At 37.1% G+C, this 22,592-nt stretch overlaps 1 long non-coding RNA gene across 1 annotated transcript in view; it reads left to right on the forward strand.

Moving 5' to 3' along the window:
- LOC135214126 (uncharacterized) overlaps positions 1-11,129 on the forward strand; it is a 361,523-nt gene extending 350,394 nt beyond the window's left edge. The window contains exon 6 of the long non-coding RNA XR_010314277.1: positions 11,054-11,129. This is a non-coding gene — a long non-coding RNA (uncharacterized LOC135214126). The remainder of the gene's footprint in view (positions 1-11,053) is intronic.
- The last annotated feature ends 11,463 nt before the right edge of the window (positions 11,130-22,592 follow it).

Genomic DNA, 22,592 nt, shown 5'->3' on the forward strand with positions numbered 1-22,592 from the left:
CATGCCGAATTCCCAATACGTTGGGGATAACGTATGGTGAATTCGGTATAGAAACAACGAATATTTAGGTTCGGAATTAAATGATCTTTATAACGCAATATTTATAAGTATTAAAAAATCTACGGTATGTATGTATGTATTAGATACTACCGGGAAGAGTGAAGTACGGTTTTAGATCCTGACTAGTATCGGTTTATTGCTAACACAGACATACGTCAGAATCTGCAACAGGTAAAGAGTGATTATAAGTATACACAAAAATATGTATATACGATATACATTCGTATATGTGTATGTATATATTTTATGTAAGTATATAAATATTTCACATGTATATGTATATATATATATATATATATTATATTATATATATATATATATATATATATATATAATGTAGATGTATGTGTGAAAGAGATAAAGATTATCTAGTAAAACATTGCAAAGCAAGTAAAAAAAAAAAAAGGTAAGGTAGGACGGTAGCATCATGAAAACCCAGAGCTGAAGCAGGGATTCCAAACGTTATCCGAGGGCAGAGGAAACGTTGGGATCTGGAGCGGATATGAAAACAACGTTCATTCGAGACGTTCCGAGGAGAGAGAGTATTTCCAAAGGGATGCCATTTACCACAGCATTTTTTAAAGAAACTTCACAATCTCTCTGGTTTCTGAGATTTCCTCTCTCTGGCCGGAATGTGCCTTACAGCTCGCTATTAGTTTGGAAACTTGGATTAGATTATAATAGAATTAGCCTTTCTATCGTTAATGGCATAAAGTTCTTTATTGTGCATAATATCCGGGGGAAGTTATTTTTATAAGAAGAAATCTTGATTGTTTATTGTCACATCTGTCTTAAAATGTTCAGCAAGACTCATCCTTCAAGAGACTTTTTCAGGTTTAGATAAGCTCAATTGAACTTTGTGTAAACTTTGCATCTTATAACATAATTGGTAAGAAAGACATCCACAAATTTTGCTGTTTGTAATCAACATTCATCGGTAACAAATTCCACTTGAAAACAAAACATTCAGAGAACACACCATGGATCATCAAATAAACAAGAAAGTAATGGCCTATCAATTAAAGTCATTAATTAATGTGTCCCTTAAGTGTGACTTGAAGGATTTTATTGCAAGCAAATTATTTGTAAGTTAACTGATTACTAGAGTGTTTAACACCGTAATTCAACCAGCATTCGAATGAAATTTAAGATTATTTGCATAAAATACCGACATGCATTACATAAAGAGACGAAAATATGACTCAAGCCCATAATAACTAATATGTTGAGACTCGCAGAGGCGTATTCATAAGCTGCATTCTTGATCGTTCTATCATTAGGGGGAAATAGATGTAATAACTTAGTAATACTTTATACATAGATACTCCACCTGTATTAACCAGTATTCTAGTGATTCCCGAGGTTTTTGCGGTTTGCAAAATCCAATGTAGGTTCATTCATTAGGAAATTATTCAGAAATCAAGTTAACCAATAGAATAAAGATCGGATTGACTGAATGATAAAATAGGTAAACGTCAGTGCAATTCGCCATAGCATTCCAACCAACTTCTTAAAGCAAATTGAAATCAGTCATTTATATCAAGTTACAATTGTTTTGAAAAGGCATATAGGTAGTAGTCAGTAACTTGCGAGGACCATAAGCATGCTATGTGCCGTCAATCGTTCCCTTAATCACTTGACTGCCACTAATAATTCATCAGTAGTTCCATTCATTGGCCGTATTGAACAAAGACGACGAAGAAGAATATTTTGAATCCAAGACTCCCTTCTTCTTGGCATTTGATGATTGCTTATACAGCTAATTAGGTGTTCATTCTGCTGTTCAGGTGTATCAATCATTACAGGAGGTAATTAAATGGAGTCAAAAGCGGTAATTAATTAGTAAAGGACAAAAACAACTTTCCTTAAGGAATGGAAGAGGAAAAGGTCCAAACCGTGAGTAGGGGAAGGGGAGGCATGGAACAAATACCAGTTGACATTAGAAAGTCCTTGGGCTAAATATTAGCTATAGCTAAGGTACTTTATGTTACATAATGAGACATGCATGCGTTCACGCACACTTGAGAGAGAGAGAAGCAGGAAAATATAACTGAATAGAATTAATTTAGTGGATATTTATATTATTCATGATCTGCTTTCAGTTTCCCAATTAATCAGTTTGGTTGAATTTAAATGAAATCAACCACCTCATCTCGAGTAAACATTTCACGTGATCAAATGACCCCAGGCATGCGTCAAGTGTATATAATTTAAGAAACAATCCTCTTGCTTAAACTTCGGCAAAACAATTAAGTATAAGGTTTTTTCCGCCTTCCACTCGACTAACTTTTTATCAGTCTATCATACAAAATCCAGTTAAGGAATTTTGTATTGCTAGCTACTGAAACTTCATTTCTAAATTTTAAAAAAATATTACTAATTTACTTTTAGTTCCTGGATTTTTCTCTCAATTAAAATGATTTGTTTTCGTTATGGCTCGTTATGAGTTATATAAACTTTACCAAAACATGAAAGCTATTTTCAACGTAATTATATTTTTCTTACCAGATGTCAGTTATTTTCAACGAATTTTTATTTTCCAAAACTTGAAAGGATTAAAAACACTTTAAATTAAGGTCCACAAACACTTTCTTTCGTATGCTGAAAATCCGTCTCCATATTATAAAGGGGTAAAATAGATACCGTAAAGCCAAAGGTCATTGCTGTACAATTATATATATATATATATATATATATATATATATATATATATATATATATATATATATATATATCTTACCCACCCCCCCTGTTTTGACAAAACTACACAAATTAACAATTCTTACCTGTGCAGCAGGCGCCCTCTATTTGCAAGCATGTCACTAGGCTATTAACACATAAATACATAATAAACTATTTATTACCCAAAGCAGATGAACATAAAATAGAACAAAATGATTAATAAGTCATAGTGACAAAAACCCAAGTCTCCGCCCACAAGAAAACTATTAAGTTATCATTCCACTTTCCTGGCTAAGCATTCACTCCCAGACTCAAAATGTCAATTGTTACATTGTATTAGTCAAGTTAGAGAAGCCCGTCTCTAGTATCATGGAATAGAGCCCATCTGTAATAAAGAGATGTACACAATATTAAGTAAAGAGATACACTTCACACTTCTCTCTTTTCAAAGGCAATATTAAGTAAAGAGATACATTTCACACTTTCTCTCTTTTCAAAGGCAATATTAAGTAAGAGATACATTTCACACTTCTCTCTTTTCAAAGCAACTGTTTCTAAGTCTTTTAAAATATGTGCCATACCTTGAGATGGGGGTTTTTTCCAGACACTTGGCGTTCGCTCAACCATCTTTCTTCCTATCACGAAGGAATGTGTCATTCCCTCAAGTCCCTTGATCGGTCAGACCTGTGACATCCATACAAATAAATGTACATACCCACCACGCAAAACCACCCCTGGCAACAGTACGGATAGCCACCAGCTTAAAAACGCAGACGCATCAGATTCCTTCATTCAAGAAGGCTGCCTCTACAGCTCACTCTGTCTCCAAGCAAGAGCAGCTGGACATGATAGTATTCACTAACACATCAATTCATACCTGTAAGATGGCTTGGCCACCTATGTCCTTTGTGCACTCCTGTCACACACCACATCGGCAACTAATGCACAATGTATCAATTTGCCACATGATTTAGGGCTACCTCCATTGCTGGAGCCCTTGTGTCTCACCGAATGCACAAAAGTTTAAGAACTCCTAGCGCACAAATTGTATTCAGTATAACACCTAGCATGACCACTATTATTGGAATTGTGTAACGTTCATTGAAGAAAAACTCATCTTCGTCACTATCCTCCAGCGGCGGGTCTGTAACAGTCTCCACTGTAGGTGGAATTTGAACCGCCTCATGGTTTCCATGTAAGTGTTTCATAAGCACTTTCATGGACGAGTTGTAGACACGCCGACAGTACCATGAAGAAATCTGAGAGAATGCAGCAGGAACCATCAAACAACTGGGATCCCTGTAGGATGAGCGAGTTGTTGTCCCCATTGCATATAGTAGAAATCTTGCATCTGGTGCAGAAGACCGCTGTCGTTGTTTCCGTCGATATTACTTGATATGGATCAGGAATTCTCTAAAGTCACAGTGAGTCGGTAAATTCTCATGAGCTAATTCTAGTTCGCACCTGACAGGTCAATACGTTGAAGGGTGGATATCTTACTTTCATACACATATATATCCTAAACTAACACACATAGTCAACTGCCGAGGACTGGAATTCTTCACCTAATATATACATAATCTCTACCCCTGTCCAAACCACTAACGACCCCTGGAAAGAACTAGGAAATGGCCTAAATATATAGCTGTGAAACGGTTTTTTATCACTGACTGGTATGTCAACAAGTAACCCTTATCTGTTAACTGTACCTTTAAAATCCCATAGTATCTATAAAGTAAATCTCCCAGTAAAAACAATATTTGATCCCCATTCATATGCCACGTTTTTTAAGGTTGACTCCAAAGTTCCCAACGGCAACATTTCCCTTGAAATTTTCCCCGTGAAGCTGCTACAACTGCTTCCACTTGGCTTTTAATCTCATTCAACAAAGATTCTGTTTCTCTTTCAACGTTCAAACAGTGTAGTGTGTATAGTGAAAAATGTAATGGTGACATCTATGTCTTCCCGGACTCCTTTTACTGTCGCATGTAATATGTTACTCAATTTCCTCAACTCATTAAATCCGTTTTCTAATTTCTCATTTCTCCCAACCTTCACCAAACTCATTATTGCTACTCCAGCTATGGCTGTAATAGCTACATCCCCGGCCACCAACAGCTGTACTGCCCTTTTCTGTCTTCTAGACGGGTCCTTCCCCCCCGACTGCCTTTGTCTCTGGGACCCAAGTGAGTGTGTCCATGATCTTGCCTTATACCCTGTTTGCAGTTATCTTTATTTCTGCTAAAAGACGTCCCAGTGATGCGGACAGATTTCTCATAGTCTCAAGTTCGTTTAACATGTTTACCAGTCCTTCAACTTTGCTACGTGATTCCTCGAGTTCCAATCGGCTGAACCCAGGCTCTCAAACTCGATACTTATTGTCACTTTATCAGATGACAACCATACTAGGTGGTCTTCCTCAATAATTTGCAAGCGCCATCAACCCCAGAGCAATGATTAAGCAATATTTCAGCATCTGACAGAACAAGAAAAAAAAGAAAAAAAAAAAAAAACCTGTCAGTTATCTAATTCTCTAGGACGACATTTACATCAAGTAATAATAAAAAAAAGAAAATAATCGACCTTCCTCTTTACAAACACACCCAAGAGAGGAATGACATACATAATCCAATATTATTCCCAAAAATGTAATATGTACCGTTAAGGAATTTGCTACTGCAACAATCTCATCGACCAGAGAATAGTGCAAATCTCCGAGTAATCGACTCCAAAGTGAAAAATCAGCAACTGGATTCATCACAGCATTATCAGCAAAAATCCACCTGTGAACACTAGATTTTTCTAGGCAGACTTGCAACACCAGAAACCATTATGCCCCAAATATCACACACAGGAATAGTCACATGTTTATCATCATGTTTCTCAGCTAAAACAAAAATTTGCCGTATTTCCAACAACTTCCCATGTAAAATATGAACCCCGAAATCTTACTCCAAAATGCCGCAGATTTGCGCATAATAAAAAAACAGTAGATGGAAATGAAAGAAAGAGACAAAAAACGTTAAAAAGCATTTCGCCACCAAATTGCAAAAAAAAAAAAAAAAAAAAAAAAAAAAAAAAAAAACAGACAGCAAGAAAAAAAATGCAATTGCGCGACAATATATTAATTGCCACAACCAATTCTTTTCAATTTCGAGATGTGTGTTAACCTCAACCAACCTGTTTTTTCCTCTAAGACTACAAATCTATTTCCAATTCTCTCTACAATGACTAAAAGGACCTTCAAACTTCGGGCCTCATTTGTAGTTCAATTCATTTCTCACGTTAAGTTTTAAAAATACCTGTCTCCAACATTGATCTTGGGATCAGATGTTTTACTAATACTTTTCTGTACCATTTCTCTCTCTGGTTGTGGATTCGAGATTACGGCTGAGACAAGCATGTCTCTCTCTCGCTGTGGATACCAACGCCTCGATCGTATCCTCCCTATAACGTGGTATAGTTAGCAAATCAAATGTGCCTCGTGCTGGGCAACCAAACAAAGCTTCAAATGGAGACATTTTAATGGAATCACTAACCATAGTGTTAATACTATGTCTAACAACATCAACATATCTGTCCCAATTCTTATCATTACCACCTACAGTTTTCCTGAGAACCTCGAGCACTTTCCTGTTTGCTCGTTCACACAACCCATTAGCCTCAGGTGTGTATGGAATAATTGTTACTCTCTGTATCCCCATGACTTCCGCTAAACATTCCAAAGTTTTGTTCATGAATTCTCTACCATTGTCGGTCAATAGAACTTCGGGTGAGCCATATCTGCAAATGATACCATTGAAAAATGCTACGGCTACTTCTTCCCATTTTATGCTTAAGTGGGAAAATTTCTACTATCCTTGTAAGTTCATCTATTATCACTAACAAGTACTTGTTCGCATACCTGGACTCACAAAAATTCCCCAGGATATCCATATGTATTCTCTGAAAAGGTCTACTTGGTATAAGATACGATCCTAATTTGCATCGAAAATTATTCTTGCAGGCTTACATGCATTGCACACTGTACAATTTCTCACAAAATTTTCCACATCTTTCCCCATGTTTTTCCAAATGTATTTAGCATGAACCTCATCATACGTTTTTTCTATTCCCAAGTGTGGACTACCGAAACTGCAATGAACTATATCCAAAACCACTGGAATTAGGACTTTCGGAATTACGATCTGTGTCGTATCTCCTTTGCTTTCACTGGTTCTCAATTTATATTTAATTTTCCTAACCAATAGATTACCTTCTAACTCCAAACCTGAAAAAGGCAACTTATAACGTTTCTGACAAATTCCCCTCTAAGAAACGCTTTCGTGTCTGCTAGAATCTCGTCTTCATCTTGCCTTTGCTCTATGAGACCCATATCACATTGTATAGTCTCGCTAGTGACTTGCGCGATTTGGAATCCTTGCGTGTTGTGAAAACCTCTACTAAGAGCATCTGCAACTATGTTTAACTTGCCCTCTATATATTTGAGCTTTGCATCAAAATCTCAGATAGTCAAAAACCATTGAGCTCTTTTGGCAAGGCAACAAATCGGTTTATTAAAAAGATCTAATAATGGCTTATGGTCTGTAAGAACTTCTACTTTATTCCCATCAGTAACTTTTTAAAATGAACTAAGTTCGACACTATTGCAAAGGCTTCTTTATCTATGGTAGTCATTGATCACTTGTTGCTGGCCCTTTGTCCTGAACTTCCTGCTATATAAAAGGCTATGGGATGGAATTTCCCATCAAACTTTGCATAAGGCAATGCACTATACCTTCCTGGCTGGCATCGGTCACTAACATAAAAGGTTTGCTAAAATCTGGAAACTTCAAAACAGGGGGATTCATTAGCGCGTCCTTGAGCTTTTGAAAACTCTCTGCCTGGGATTCCTTCCATTGAATTGAACGTCCTTCCTGCAATTCAATCTGTTAGGGGAGCTGCTATATTAGAGAACCTTTTCACAAACCTCCTGAAGAAACCGGCGATACCCAGGAATGACTTACTCTCTTTCTTTGATCTGGGGGTGCGAAATTCACTATTGCTTTGACTTTATCGTCATTTACTCTAACCCCTTCCATAGATATGACATGGCCTAGATATGTAATTTGCTTTTTCAAGAACGAACACTCTGCCTAGCTTAATTTCAACCCCGCTAATCTAAGCCTCCTAAGTACTTCTGTAAGCACCTCCAGGTGTTGCGCAATCGTGGTCTGTTGCGACCAATATGTCATCCATATAAACAAAAACATTTTGCCCAGTAACCCATGTAAACTGTGTTTACCAACCTGGTAAAAGTCATCGGACTGCTCGATAAACCGAAAGGTGGCATTCGCATAAATTCATAGTGTCCCTTGGGCACTGAAAAGCGGTATATTCCCTTGCTACTTCACTAAGAGGGACCTGCAAAATCCATGTGCAAATCAACTGAGCTTTAAATATCTGTCCCTGATTTCAACAAATAGATCTGGTATGCACGCGACTGGATAGTGGTCAGGGATCGTCTTTTCATTTAAACGCCTAAAATCGATGCATACGCGGACAGAACCGTCCTTCTTAGGCACTGCTAGCAAGGGTAAAGTTGTAAGGAGACATGCTAGGTCTCATGATTCCTTCTTCCTCCCATCTATTGACCTCTTTCTCTACCTGTTTTCTGATTTTGAAAGGTATGCGATATGCAGGAATATAAATAGGTTTTCTTCCACTCCCCAAATTTACCTTATGCTCTAACTCCATTAGTCAACCCAATTTATCACCTTTTAAGGCTATTGTATCCCCAGATTCTGCCAAGAGCTCGCTTACCACTTCAACATGTTCACTATAATCCGCATTAGCTAAATGTCCTCTAAATAATCCATTTCCTTGATTGCATATCTGCCTCTGAAAACTCAGGTTTCCCCTCTACGATAGTCACTGAACCAGTATCACGACTCAATCTTGGAAATCCAATATATATGTATCCCTCTGGTATCTTCCTAACTGTATCATTACAGTTTAGTAATTCTAACCGCGTGGTCCTATCCTTGGATACACTATTTACCGATGCCGTGCTAATAACCCCTCTAAGCCTCTTGGTATTTTCAATAACACACATCCATAGGTTTTCTCACTTCCTTCAATTTGACTTTTACCATAGTCTTTTAACCAGGTAATAACACATATCCTCGGATAAAACACCTCTATATTGTGTTTAGTCCCTCCCTTTCCACCACCCCATACACATTACTACCCTCAGTATCCTCCCCACGCATTGTTAGTATCAGAAATAACATCAATATTAGTATCCCCATCCCCACCCCATCCATAATATCATCACCACCATTGTTATCACCCGTGAACTCCGATAGAATCCACGCAATCATTTCCCATATCACTAAACACATCTTTTCCAATAATCTCCATGTCCTCCGTTCTAATCATGTCCTCATAAGGAAGAAAAACACCAGGTATTCCAACTGTTATCCCATTAACACCCGCATGGATTGAAATCTTGTGTTTCCTACATACAGGATGACTCAGCAAAAAGTCTGTTGCCCAACGCAATCCTTTCATTACCAAAAATGGTTCTGTCAGTACTCTGTCACTGAGAGTAAACTGTAATTGAACACAACACAGGGTATTTCATCTATGGGCTTGCACATCACACTCTGTCTCCGTTGAGGTAATTGGAAAACATGGATTGATACAATTACAGTCCATTAGATTTATAGAGACTCCTGAGTCTATAAATATCGGGATATCCACATCCCTTACTGTTCCATAAACTATAGGCCTGGGCTCTGGAGCATCCCCCACGAGACCACAATGTCACGTACTAATCACCTGTACCCTTTTTGTTGATCGGCCTTCCAAAAAATTTTCGCCGATCCCTTTGCCCTTTGGTTTGACCCGCCTGGGAAGTCCTCACATTTATAGTTACCAGAACCTTGAGGTGTAGGCCTCGCATCTCTCTGTATATGATATGGACAAGATTGCCAATAGTGATCGGTACTCTTACACATTCAAATATTTAACTCTCACATTTCTTTGGATGCCCTGGTTTTATTCCAGTTGAAACAGTGCAACTGCTGTTTGCCTTTGATTGATCGATCTTTTGTTATATTCAACTTTTGCACACAGACGGGAGGAGAAAATTCTGTCTCTTTGCACCGTATTCCTCGGGCCTGTCCCATTAAAAATTGTACTATCTATGGTGGGACATTTAGACATCTCAATTTGGGCATAAAGTAATTCGTCGTCTGAAGTAGGTTCAATTTTTTCATCAAAGCTATTCATTTTGCATCTGGTATATCGTGCAAGAGCATCGAAAAATGGATCATTTATGTAAGTTTTCAGTGAGACACTAACTTCCTGTTACCCATTTAGATGTTTTCAATTCTCCTACTCAATCTGCCACCGAGTCAAAAAAAGGTTTTGAACTATGTTCTACGAGGCTATTAGTGCCCTTCCGTATTTTTACAAAAGACCCCTAAGGTCGCTCACCATAGTCTCCATGTTCCTTTGAGCCATAAGCTGTTTTTAGGGAAGTGGTTCTACTCTCTGCTGATAAGCCCTCTGTGAGTCCATGAAATTGTTAAAGTTAAGGAATTTCCTGCAGAGAGAGAGAGAGAGAGAGAGAGAGAGAGAGAGAGAGAGAGAGAGACCATCCTTATTGGGATTTCGAAACCGTCTAATGTTAATGAATATATCTACTCTTCCGCAGCCAGCCATTTACCGTAATAGGGATTTGGCAACAGTAGCTGCCGCATGCACTCCCTAAGCTGTAACCATTCACGTCAGCAACTTCGTTCGCCTAGCCAGAAGGCTTACCAGCAGTTCGTCGAACATATTGCGTCTTTGGCCATTCTCTTGATTTTGATGCTTCCTTGATTTTAAGGACCTTCGTTGCCCATGACTCTTTCACCCCATTTACCTAGCACTTTCTGGGCTCTTCATCTCCTCCTTAGTACTCCCGAATTATGTATTATTTTCACCATCCTATTTCCCTCCAATCTATTGACGAGTATCCATTCATCCTTTTTTTACCACTTCTTTAAACTTCCTATTTACCGCTTCCATTTTTTCTTATATTACTAATGCTGTGCAAACAGTTTTTTGAGAGATTGATCTCATTTTAAGGAAGGGAAGCACTGTAGAAACAGAAAAAAGTGAAAAGAAATGAGTAACAGGGAATTGTACATGAATGGGATAGCATTCCAAAGACTAGTGAGAGATGGAAAATAATCACGTCACATCACAATTAGGCATTATGGACTCATACAAATTGTGTTTGATGACCATAATCATATTTTTCTTATTTTATTTTTTTCAGATCACGTAAGTCATGAGGTCAAAAGATCATGACAACAGATTGTACCTGAGGTAAGTTATCTGACTGTACTCTCACGTAGTGATAATTGTTTTAGGTCTCTGTGTTCATTTCCGTTTGATGATAGAAATTTAGCTTTGTTTTCAAAAGTCAGATGGAACTTGGCCTATAAACACAAATGATCATCTTCACTGTCACCCTGTTCGTTGCCCTCTAGTTTCACAATTGCATCACACTTTCATCACCGCATGGTTTGATACTTGCAAGAACCAGCATCCTCCGGTACATGGTTTGTGTCTGTGAACATTTTGGTAAATCGTTGGCTCAGATTAATACGTAGGAGTGGTGCAGCCACATTCCACTTGTACATATGGCTCTCTAGTATCATTTCGTCATTCAAAGGGCATTTGGTCTGAAGAGAAGGGATATACATTTTGGCATATTGGATTCTTTCGCCATAGTCGTATGCTTTCGACAAAATTGAAGTATAGATCCACAAATAGTGGACATATGAAGCATGTCAACAAAACAAGTGCCTATACGAGACAATTTTTTTCTTTTTTTGCCCTTTTTTTTGAGGGGGGCCTTATGTGTCTTATAAATGATCCATGAGGCGAACGACTCGTTCACTACCATCACTACGTGTAAATACAAATACATATAGCAAGCATCACAGAACGCGTTCATGTTTTCAGTCAGGTGATGTAGTAACACGAATACCATTGTCACTACATCATGCGAACCTTATGAGTGAGCGAGAAAGAGGCATTGTATACAGAATGTTTGTAATGTTGCATTCATATTTCATTCAGTTGATTCAGTGACACACTTTACGCGGAATATTTGAAAATGAATATTAAATTATCCATATCGTGATTCATGGTTTTTGATAGTTAAACTTTATTGTTTAATTTTCCAGACAAATTGTTACGCCCAATTCTTTCTAAACATATTGCCTCTCTGGAGCTAGGAAGATGCATTATTATTCAAGGGAAAGACCTGAACAGCCGTTATTTCAATGTCACTTTCACTCCCTTTCAACAGCGAGCTTAGAAAATATTTCTAAGAAATTAAATATAAAGAAACACGGGACAATATTGTATTCAAGTACCCTATCACAGTTTGGGAGAAAAATCATTAAAAAACAACCTGTAACAAATTTTTTCAAAGATTCTGGTGTTTATGTTATTGGCTGCTTAGATTATGATTCTTGCTATACCTGTGAAAGTGATCGGTCGTTTTGGTAAACGCAAAAATGAACACGTCTGGGAAAGGAATCAAAGTATAGATTTAAAAAATGGTCAAGTTGTATTTAAGTGCTTGGACAGATCCGCCAGTAGGTGCATTGAAGCTCGGTGGCCACGATTGAAGGCGCTTCATTTTCGTTGAATAATACATTTGATGGAAACTTGGGTATTGTTGAAAATAATATGATACGAGTAAGTGAAGAAATTTGCAAAGTGCAAGTATTCGTAATTGTTTTAGTAATATACCTAGTCAGATGGATCTAAGTCATAATTTCGAAGTTAATCACCTTTGGGCTCTATAGCGGAAGAGCCTGTTCCTTCTGCCAATTGACTCTTTAGTGGAAGACTCAGGTGTCTTCCGCCAAGAAGGCCTAGAAGAATGATAGAATTGACAAGGGACCAAGAACCTATTAAAACAGTTTTACATTCTGCAATGTTTTTCTTTTGGTTTCCTGAATTGTATGTTATGCCTCATTTTAGTGATCAAGTCCACAGTAGTTGGAAAAAGCTATAAGCTCTGTAAATATAGGTATTTTTAATTTTACTATGTTTTGCAACAAGAAATGTGTATATCTATATATATATATATATATATATATATATATATATATATATATATATATATATATATATATATATATGCTAAAAAAATCACAATAGATGCACGCGATTTCATTATATAAGCGAATACCACAGGAAAGTGACTGGCAGAAGTTCAGTACCAAGCGCTTTCGCGTGTGTTGTTTATTCACTTATCGTCGGGGCTTATATATTATATATATATATATATATATATATATATATATATATATATATATATATTTATATATATATATATATATATATATATACATATATATATATATATATAATACATATACATATATACATATACATATACATATATCTGAATAAGAACAGTTTACAGTAAATTTTGGAATTTTTATTCATCGTGCATGCTCAAAAATGAAGAAAATTGACCCTACCAATGAGGAAACAAAATATTCCTCTACAAAAAATCTCAGAGAAATAAGTAAATAAAAAAAAGTACTTGACATCTATTGTCTCTTAATACTTCTAGAGCACTTTTTAGGAAACTGTGGACATTTTTCATGAATTCTTTCCTTAACGATATATATTCAATGACAGGAAAGAATAAGCTTCTAAACAGAAATAAGAGAGAAAAAACTGATAAGAGAAAGTGGAATAAAAAGACAAGTAATACGCAATCTATGATGAGAAACTCATGTCATGCTTGATATGAGATTCATGCACTCTTGATGTGAGACTCAAGTCACGCGCTCAGGAGAAACTGAATTCCCAGAGTTCAAAAGAAAAAAAATGTAGGTTTAGATCAATTTCACAATTTGTATATGGTACCATTGCAGGCTGTGTAGGTATACATTAAAGAATTGTATACCTACTTAGCGTGGCTGAAATTCATGAAATTTCTGTATGGATTAACAGTTTGCATTCTTCCTTCGTTCGTCTGGTAAACTTTTAGACGCTCTAAGAAGTTTGCCAATTCCTTCAGCTCCTTTGAGAGATCTTGGTATTAGTTTATGCATAATGAGATCTGCATCTGCTGACAGACACGGATGGAATCCAGAATCTTCTTTTACATTCCATTGGTACTTGCATTTCATAAAAAAAAACTGGGGAGTCAGGAGAGAGAGAGAGAGAGAGAGAGAGAGAGAGAGAGAATACGGATACTCTCTTTAGCCGGCTACTAAACATTAAAAGTACATAAAAAGAGGTGAAAAGTAATACTTCCTATCATAGCGAGATCATTTAAAATAAAATTTTAAAGTATATTATACAGAAAGGGAACGACAGAAAGGGTTGGGGTTGGGGGGGGGGGTCGAGAGATCTCGTGTCCAGCAGTTCCCTCCCTTCCAAGCTGAAAGAGAATATCTCCTTGATACTGAATCCAAAATCAAATCGGGTCTGTATTTTGCTCTCAAAGTGAGTCCAGATCTTGTCTTTTATCTCTGACGAAGCCCTCACGCAAGATGGGAGGAGGACAACGTCAGAACAGACGCTGTGATTTTGCCTCTTCGCTTTTGACGCCCTCTGTTGCAGAGCCGCGTCTTTTACGAGTCGTCTTGCAGACTTCTGTTTTCTATTCCGAAACTTTTCTGCCCATAGTATCAAGTTTCTCTCTCTCTCTCTCTCTCTCTCGTAGAAGTTGTTATGGTAACGTATCTGTAAAAGTTATTTATTTATATGATAAAAATACAGCATAATCATATTTTCCCTTGATATCAGTCGATATTGAGAAATAAGTCCCATTACTCTTGAAAAAAATAGAGAGGAAAGTATGTCAAAATATTTACATCCCGAAATGTCACCATCAGTTCATAATCCTTTAAAAGAAATAGATGGCTGATATTCGTAATCTATTTCGTTAATTCTGACGTTTTCGTGATTTAAATAATGCATTGTTCTTCCGTTAGTTAGATCTTATTATATTTGGGCGACTCAATGAGAAAACCTGTCACTTTTTTGCATTGTGTTAACATAAGAATGCGAGACGTCGCATGGAAGATTCAGTCCTGGGGCAGGTCTGACCGTCTTCTGAAAAACCTTTTCGTTATTAGCACTAAATCAGAACTTGAAATCAATTTTGCTTTACGAGAGCCGCACCTGTGTGATACAAAGGAAAAACGAAATAACGAAATGTAAGCAAAGAAACGTTGAATCTGTTAACAACGAGGCATTGATTTCAACACTGAATATGCAATTGAAATCTTTGCAAGAAAATTCCTCAGCATGAAACATTGCGTGTTTATTTGCAAAATGCCTGGTCATGAAGCTGCAGGAAATCTATACTTACTTAAGAAAACACACATAGTTACGACATTTATTGCTGTATATCTTCAGTTCAACTTCGCAGCAAGGTCGCTGCTATAAACGGAACTAATATTGTAGAAGTTCAAAGCTACTGAATCATTAAACAGACACTCCCTAGTGACTAGCATTTGCGAACATTCAAACCGAAGCCTGTTCTCTCCAGTGCAGATTATCCGTGAATATTGATGGTAAAGTGAAGAGAAGCAGAAGAACAGAGGCCATTAAATTTAATGCAACAGTTTATGATCATTCGCAGAACCGTTTAAGGCAAGAGATGAATTCGTTGCCACGTTGAGGCCAGGATTATATGTGCATCAAACCCTTTCAGAATATGCTGTGCCAACCCCTTTCAGCATTTGTAGATATACAGCCCCTTTCAGAATCAAGTTTTCTCTCTATTTCCAGAGATAATGTTATTTTACCTGTTCGGAATTAAAATAAGATACAATTTTCACAAATAAATGGTCACTTTTCTTTTTCAGAATAAGGGTTTAGATATCCTTGGGAGATAATGATTGAACACCTCATTTAATGTTAGAAAGGGAGAAATAAAATTTAAGAGCCTTTTTTTTTGGGGGGGGGACAGATTTTTAGGGGTTAGAGAAAAAACGAAAGATTTTTAATACAACAAAATACAAAATAAAAAGACTCATTTATGTAGAATCGAACTTAACTTTCCTGCTCGCAAGCAGCCTCAGTTTTAATAATTACCCAGTAAATTAATTTTTTTTCTCAGAGCAATCCTGAACATTGAAACGGGACTCTAAGCAGAAATTTAATGCTTGACCAGAACAGTATAATCCGAAAGAAACCATTTTGATAAAAAAAAATATTCATCCAGATATATGTTTTTGTTTTGAGAAAAAAATTCTAACGGAAATTTCGCGTGGGTCAGTTAGCTCTATTTATAGGTTTTGCCTTTGAGAGTGTTAAATGACATGTATTGCTATCAAAACGATAAAACTGTCCTTTGACAAGATTCTTGAGGTTTGCCAGAAAATTCGAGGATCCAATTCTAATGAAAATAAAAATAACTTATTGCGGTATTTTGTACAGTTAAAAATATTAGATGGCCAAAGGGATCTTCATGTTCAGTGTTTCTCATAAATTGGTTTTAGCCTGTAGGGTGGGCACTTCATGACCCACCAGTTGAAGGTAATTAAGGATGCATAACTTGAAGATGAAAAAATATATATATATATATATATGCATATATATATATATATATATATATATATATATATGTGTGTGTGTGTGTGTGTGTGCGTGTGTGTGTGCGTTTTAACACTACCTCTTACTTTGGGGATTCGAACCATCGAGTGGGGCAGTGTTTATCCACTCAGCTCCATACATATACGCACACTCTATATATATATATATATATATATATATATATATATATATATATATATATATATATATATATATATATATATATATATATATATATTATTATATATATATAGAGCATCATTACCGTCACTGATGTACATCAGTTTTTCAACAATTTTGCATAACGGCCCGTCATTTTGGTAAGTTCAAGTTATGAAGGATTAGTGTATTATCATAGAAATCGGAATGTTGGAGAAATTGCGTTATTTCCCCATATTTTGACTCGTTAGGATATCTCATATCCAAATTCATTTATATCAGCGCTGATCATTTTCAGTTCATGATGTCGAGCTGAGTGGCTCGTAGATTTTTTTTGGGCACATGTGCTTTAGGGATGACACGTATACCAATGCAGTTTGATTCCCCCACACCAAGATATGCTTTCCACTTATTTAAATAAACACAGGATATTTATTTTGCTGCGGGAGCAACAACCATCATGTTCATTTGTCCAAAATATAAACCGTCGAAGAACGTTAGCTCTGTTGATAGTGGTAGCAACAAATGTACTGGAATCACGATGAGACTCATCTGGTAAACTATACCTTGACCCTGATTCCTTTTGATGATTTGGTTTCTCATCGAGATGTTCGGGGTATTTGCCCTTCTTCTGTCAGATATACTGCTTTGAAGATACTGACTTGTGCTATTGAACTTCTTGACGAGTGGTCTGGTAAACAAAGGTATTGTGCTTTTTGTTCGTCACGTTACTGGGCAAGATTGCAAGAAATAGGATTTTGAAGTTTCTGTACATGCAGACTGATAAAATAATTCGACTTAACAGCTCACAGCAGATATTTTGACCCGTAAAACAGCATCGTTTAAAGAATGTTATATGCTATATTTATTTATATATTATCCATATATATTTGCGTGTATACGTATATATATATATATATATATATATATATATATATATATATATATACATATATATATATATATATATATATATATATATATAATAACAGCAGAGATATTTTAACGCACATATATATATGTATATATATATATATATATATATATATATATATATATATATATAATAACACAGCAGATATTTTAACGCATATATATATATATATATATATATATATTTATATATATAGATATACATACATATATATATATATATATATATATATATATATATATATATATATATATATATATATATATATATTTGTGTGTATGTGTGTGTGTATGTTTGTGTATGTATATGTATATAGTATACGCTCATGATTATATGCAGAAGCATCATCATACGTTTACAAGAAATGATAGACAAGAGAGAACAGTTCTTTTACGATTCACGTACCCCTTCAAAGAGAATGGTTTTTATCTCCTATTGCTTTTGGAATTAACCTTTGATGTGTACACAGAGAGAGAGAGAGAGAGAGAGAGAGAGAGAGAGAGAGAGAGAGAGAGAGAGAGAGAGAGAGAGACATACGGTTGGAATGGTATATTTTCAATATAAATACGAGGATGTTCGTGTAGAAAGCGTACCAGATAGACTGAGGGAGACGCTTTTTTTGTTTGTTTTTTCTTGTAGAGGAAAACGAAAAGATGTTGGAGAAGGAGGAATGCTTATTTTTATTCAGTTGAAAGTGAGGAGGATGTCTTTTGTCTTACTTTGTATAGGAAGAGAAAGAATTATAAGAAAAAATTAAATTTGGAGAAGGACGGAGGAGAGGAGGGAAAAGCGAAGGAAAAAGTGTATTAGGAAGAGTAAGGAGGATAGGAAGCAGCTGACGAAATAGGGAAAGGACAAAAAACAAGGAAGAAAAGAAATCGGGAGATAAAATCGTTAAATTTCCCTGTAGTTGCCGTATGAGAATAACCTTTTAAATAAACATTGTAAACTAAACGATAAACAAATCCCTCATATTTCCAAAAGCTTTCTCTGAAGTTATGACATTCATTTTTGGTCGTCCCTTTCTTAAACTTCAAGTTTTCAAGGATGCTACTCTCGACCATCAAAAGTCCTTCGTGAGAGGTAAATGGTAGACCTATGGAGGATTAGGGTTATTGTCGTAGTTGGTACAAAGCATTTTACAGATTAGGTTAAGGATAGCAAATACCCCGAGATGATACTGGGCTTGACCTACATTTACTCTTAACATTCACGGTGCCCATCACAAGTAGTTTATTAATATCGTAACTTGTCATCTGATTCGACGTATTTATAAAACGACCAATAAAGACTATCTTGAAAATAAAACAAGTGTTTTTCATAATTGGACGTTGCTTGTATGTATGTAGTCACACACACACACACACACACACACACACACACACACACACACACACACAAACACAAACACACACCATAAATATAAATTTCGGGTAAAAAAAAAGGAAGAAATGCAAAATCGTAAATCCAACTGTTAGACAATTTTACTAAATTGCATTGTGTTGATTGATTGACTTGGCTTGAGGGCTTCAAGTCAATTGCTTTCCGTGGTCATATTGACTAATTTGGCTTTATACTAGATGTTGGTGTCCTTTAAGTTTTTACTTTGATAAAACGGCTTAAACTCAGGACAGCAAGCTACGAAATATTGTTACTGCGTTTGAGATCCTTGTTGTCTTTATGACTCCTAGTGTTCTAAGCTCCTTCCTCATCTTTGGTGGGAATTATAGTATTGGAAAATATAGTATTGGCAATGAATGTTGTAACAGAAATTCGCTGGTTGATAATAGAATGAAATATTCGGAAATCATTTAATAACAATGATCAGAATAACAAATTTAACAATGTTCATCTCCAATAACAAGACAAAAGAGATCAGAGGTGAATTTTATGGGATTTCAGGTGAGCATAAGTTAAAAATTACTACTAATCCTTTTTCTCTGTATGTTCTGAAGTCAGTCCACCCTCTTTCTCTCTCTCTCTCTCTCGAATCTCTCTCTCTCTCTCATCTCTCTCTCTCTCTCTATCACTCTCTTCACTCTCTCTCTTTCCTCTCCCCTTTCTTTCTTCTCTTCTTCTCTCCGTTCTCTTCCTCTCTCTCTCTCTCATGGCTCATCATTGGTAAACAAAGAACGCCGCGTTCCTTTCCTGGAAGACGAATGACAGGCGAAGTCAGTTTCCTTCCGGGCGGATCATTCATCTCACAGCAGCGTCTGGGAAGGAGCATCAGAACCAGCTTCTCTAAGAAAGATTAACGCCGTCTCTTGAGGTCGGGAAGCTGACTCTCTCTCTCACAGGGAGGGCCTCTGGTCTCATCCATTCTTCTTTAATTAACGGTGCCCCTCCCACACCACTCCCACAGGCTACCTACCCGATGTTCTTCTTAACCTGAAGTGACCTCAGTCCTTATAGGTTTCTCACCTCTGGTTAAAAATAAAAAGAAGGATTTCTGGGTCGACCTGTGTTCGCCGGTGAAAAGGTCCTTCTTACTACTTTTCTGATATAAATAATTTCCAAATATACCAGAGAAATAAACCATTGGTATGCAGAGGTTACTACCCTCGCGCGAGCACCTCAAGGGCGTCGTGTATAAAGAAAGGGCGTGTGAAAGCCACTAAACACAGGTCATCTTCCAATTAGATTACTCCTTCGTCAATACATGGACATGGGATGCGCCGTTACAGCGGTCTCAACCACACCGCTCCGACTCCCCCAGCCCCCGCCCGATGCAAGCGCCATCTTACATCCTTCTTTTGGACTCGTGCGCACCGTACACTTTCAAATTGTGCCTGTGTTTTTCCACTAATTTTGGACTTATTTCATCATGGCTGAAGCTCTTCCTTCACCTGGACCAATGTTAAGTACCACAATTTCTGTTTTCATTAAAAACAGTTAATGAATTGGTATAATCCACGTAATTTTGGGGTTTTTATATGAGCATGGTATCGGCCATGTGCAAACAACCCGATCGTAAACAAAGCATGTTTGTTTCGGTCTGCCCCTACGTGTAATTTGAGATTGCTATTCGCTTTCTTCTTTACTGCCACATTCGATCGTATGTCTCACAGTGTTATTACTGATCCACTTATAATTCAGTTTAATTTACATGAGACTGTTCGTATTAGCGGATTTCACTGTATTGGATGTCACGAGTCCCGTTATTATATTTAGATAGTCTTGATTAAGCGAGAAAGAGAGCTCCTTTGGACAGTACGGAGAATTCAGTGTTTATTAACATCTTGCATGTCCAAACATTTTATCTTTACGGTGTTGAGAAGATTCCTTGCCGTTTTAGTCTATAGGGTGAAACACCGCGGCAGGCCAAACAGGCCACATACTACCGTGGTGAGGGTTGGCCTTCCGTGGTGTTTTACCCTAGTCCTCCCTTCCTCGCTTATTCATCTTATTTAATTATGACTATCCTTTTATTATTTGTTTTTATAGTTTATGGGTTATGAGAGCATTTTCGTTCATATACGAATTGTAATAACTACTGTCTAGTGCTGGAAGAGGCTGGATACCTCCCCCTCTTTTCAGTTGCCTTATAGTAGCCCGCCTTGAACTCTATTGCTAGCAAGGTTGGATTATTTCCCCCTTTGTTAGACTCAGTTAAGTACTATCTTAACAGTTCTAAGTACATAGGTTACACGGAATTGGGGAAAAAATTTCCCCCTTCCGTGTTCGCGAGAGGCTGGATTGATCCCCCTCTTTCGTTGCCTTATAGTACTTTTAAGCTTGGCTACGTATTAAGGTTATTATGCTTTAGTTTACTCTAGATAGACTCTCATATTTTATGTTTTCATTCAAGGTAATTCCATTGCTTTCATACTTGAGCTAGGCTGTGGTACCATTCTCGAACATAGTTAGCCTAGGCCCCCTGTTCTTGGTCCAGACCGATAACATTGTATCCTAGTGTACCACCAGGTTTTAATGCCAATTATAAAAAGTGGTCTTGGGAAACCACTTTCCATAGTTTTCCCCGACTTTTACCAAAGAATTAACTTTAATTGGTATTTCTATCTTCTGTGGTCCGCGATACGTTGTCTCGAATGGTCCATTAACATCGTGGTTAAGACCAACCACTATCGGCCGCCATTTGCGTTTCTACCTGTATTCCTCCCAACATGTTCTACCATTAGCCCCCCCTCCTTTCTTCCCCCGCCATGGCTTGGGGAAGATAAGGACAGGGTGGAGTGGTGAGAATTACCTTACGGAACTCCGTTCGCCGGAGCTCCGCTGATGGAAACTCCGTCTTTTTAAGAGGTTACGATTAGAAACATTGTTTAATTTTCATCATGTTTTATGAGATGTTCTGTTCGTCATCTCCGGCATTGCCCATGTCGATTGGGAGACACCTCCCCTCGATAGGCTTTCATGTTTCTTGATATGGTACCCATCCTCAGCTCCGGTAGTATTTACTCCGGTGATGTATTTCACCGGAGATTAGCAATATTAAGAATAAATTCTCTAAAATAAATATGGATCTACCTAGTTGATACTGGATTTTCAATTTCTCCGGAGCTCACCGGACCTCCGGATATAACGGAATAAAAATTGTGAATCCTTCTATTAACATATGTTACACTCTCTCCATTTAGTGGTTTTAGCTCCGGCGAGCCTTTTACATGCATGTCAGGTTAAGAATACTTGCATGCTCTATTATCTAAGTTAGTCTAGTTTCATTAAGGAGAGTAGGTACTTATTTAAAATATTATATTACAGAAAGTCCATTGCACCTTCCAAGGCTGTCCAGGGAACTTCAATGATCCAGTGGGGCATGACTGCTGCCGGTCCACGCTCATTGTTCGATTCTCCTTCATCGCAGAAGAAGGCCAGACCCCGTATATGGTCTGGTTCCCGGAGTCTTGTTCGTGGTGCTTTGAATTGACCTCAATTTTGTTGAACGATGAGGTAAGATCAAGTAACAAATGTGACACGATTCTTTCTGTTAGGTTAATATGGACTTATTTCTAGTTTAATTGCTAGTCAATACGACCCATTTAATCCTATCCCCTCTTACAGGCGGATGAGGAGAGCTTGAAGACGGCTAAAGCAAGTCTTCGGCAGTGGGTGTCTGGATTCGGCCGCAATGCTCCACAAGGCTGTACTTATGTGCTGGATGGCACCTTAGCAACCC

The sequence above is a fragment of the Macrobrachium nipponense genome, chromosome 45 (assembly GCF_015104395.2).
Source record: "Macrobrachium nipponense isolate FS-2020 chromosome 45, ASM1510439v2, whole genome shotgun sequence".
NCBI lineage: Eukaryota > Metazoa > Arthropoda > Malacostraca > Decapoda > Palaemonidae > Macrobrachium > Macrobrachium nipponense.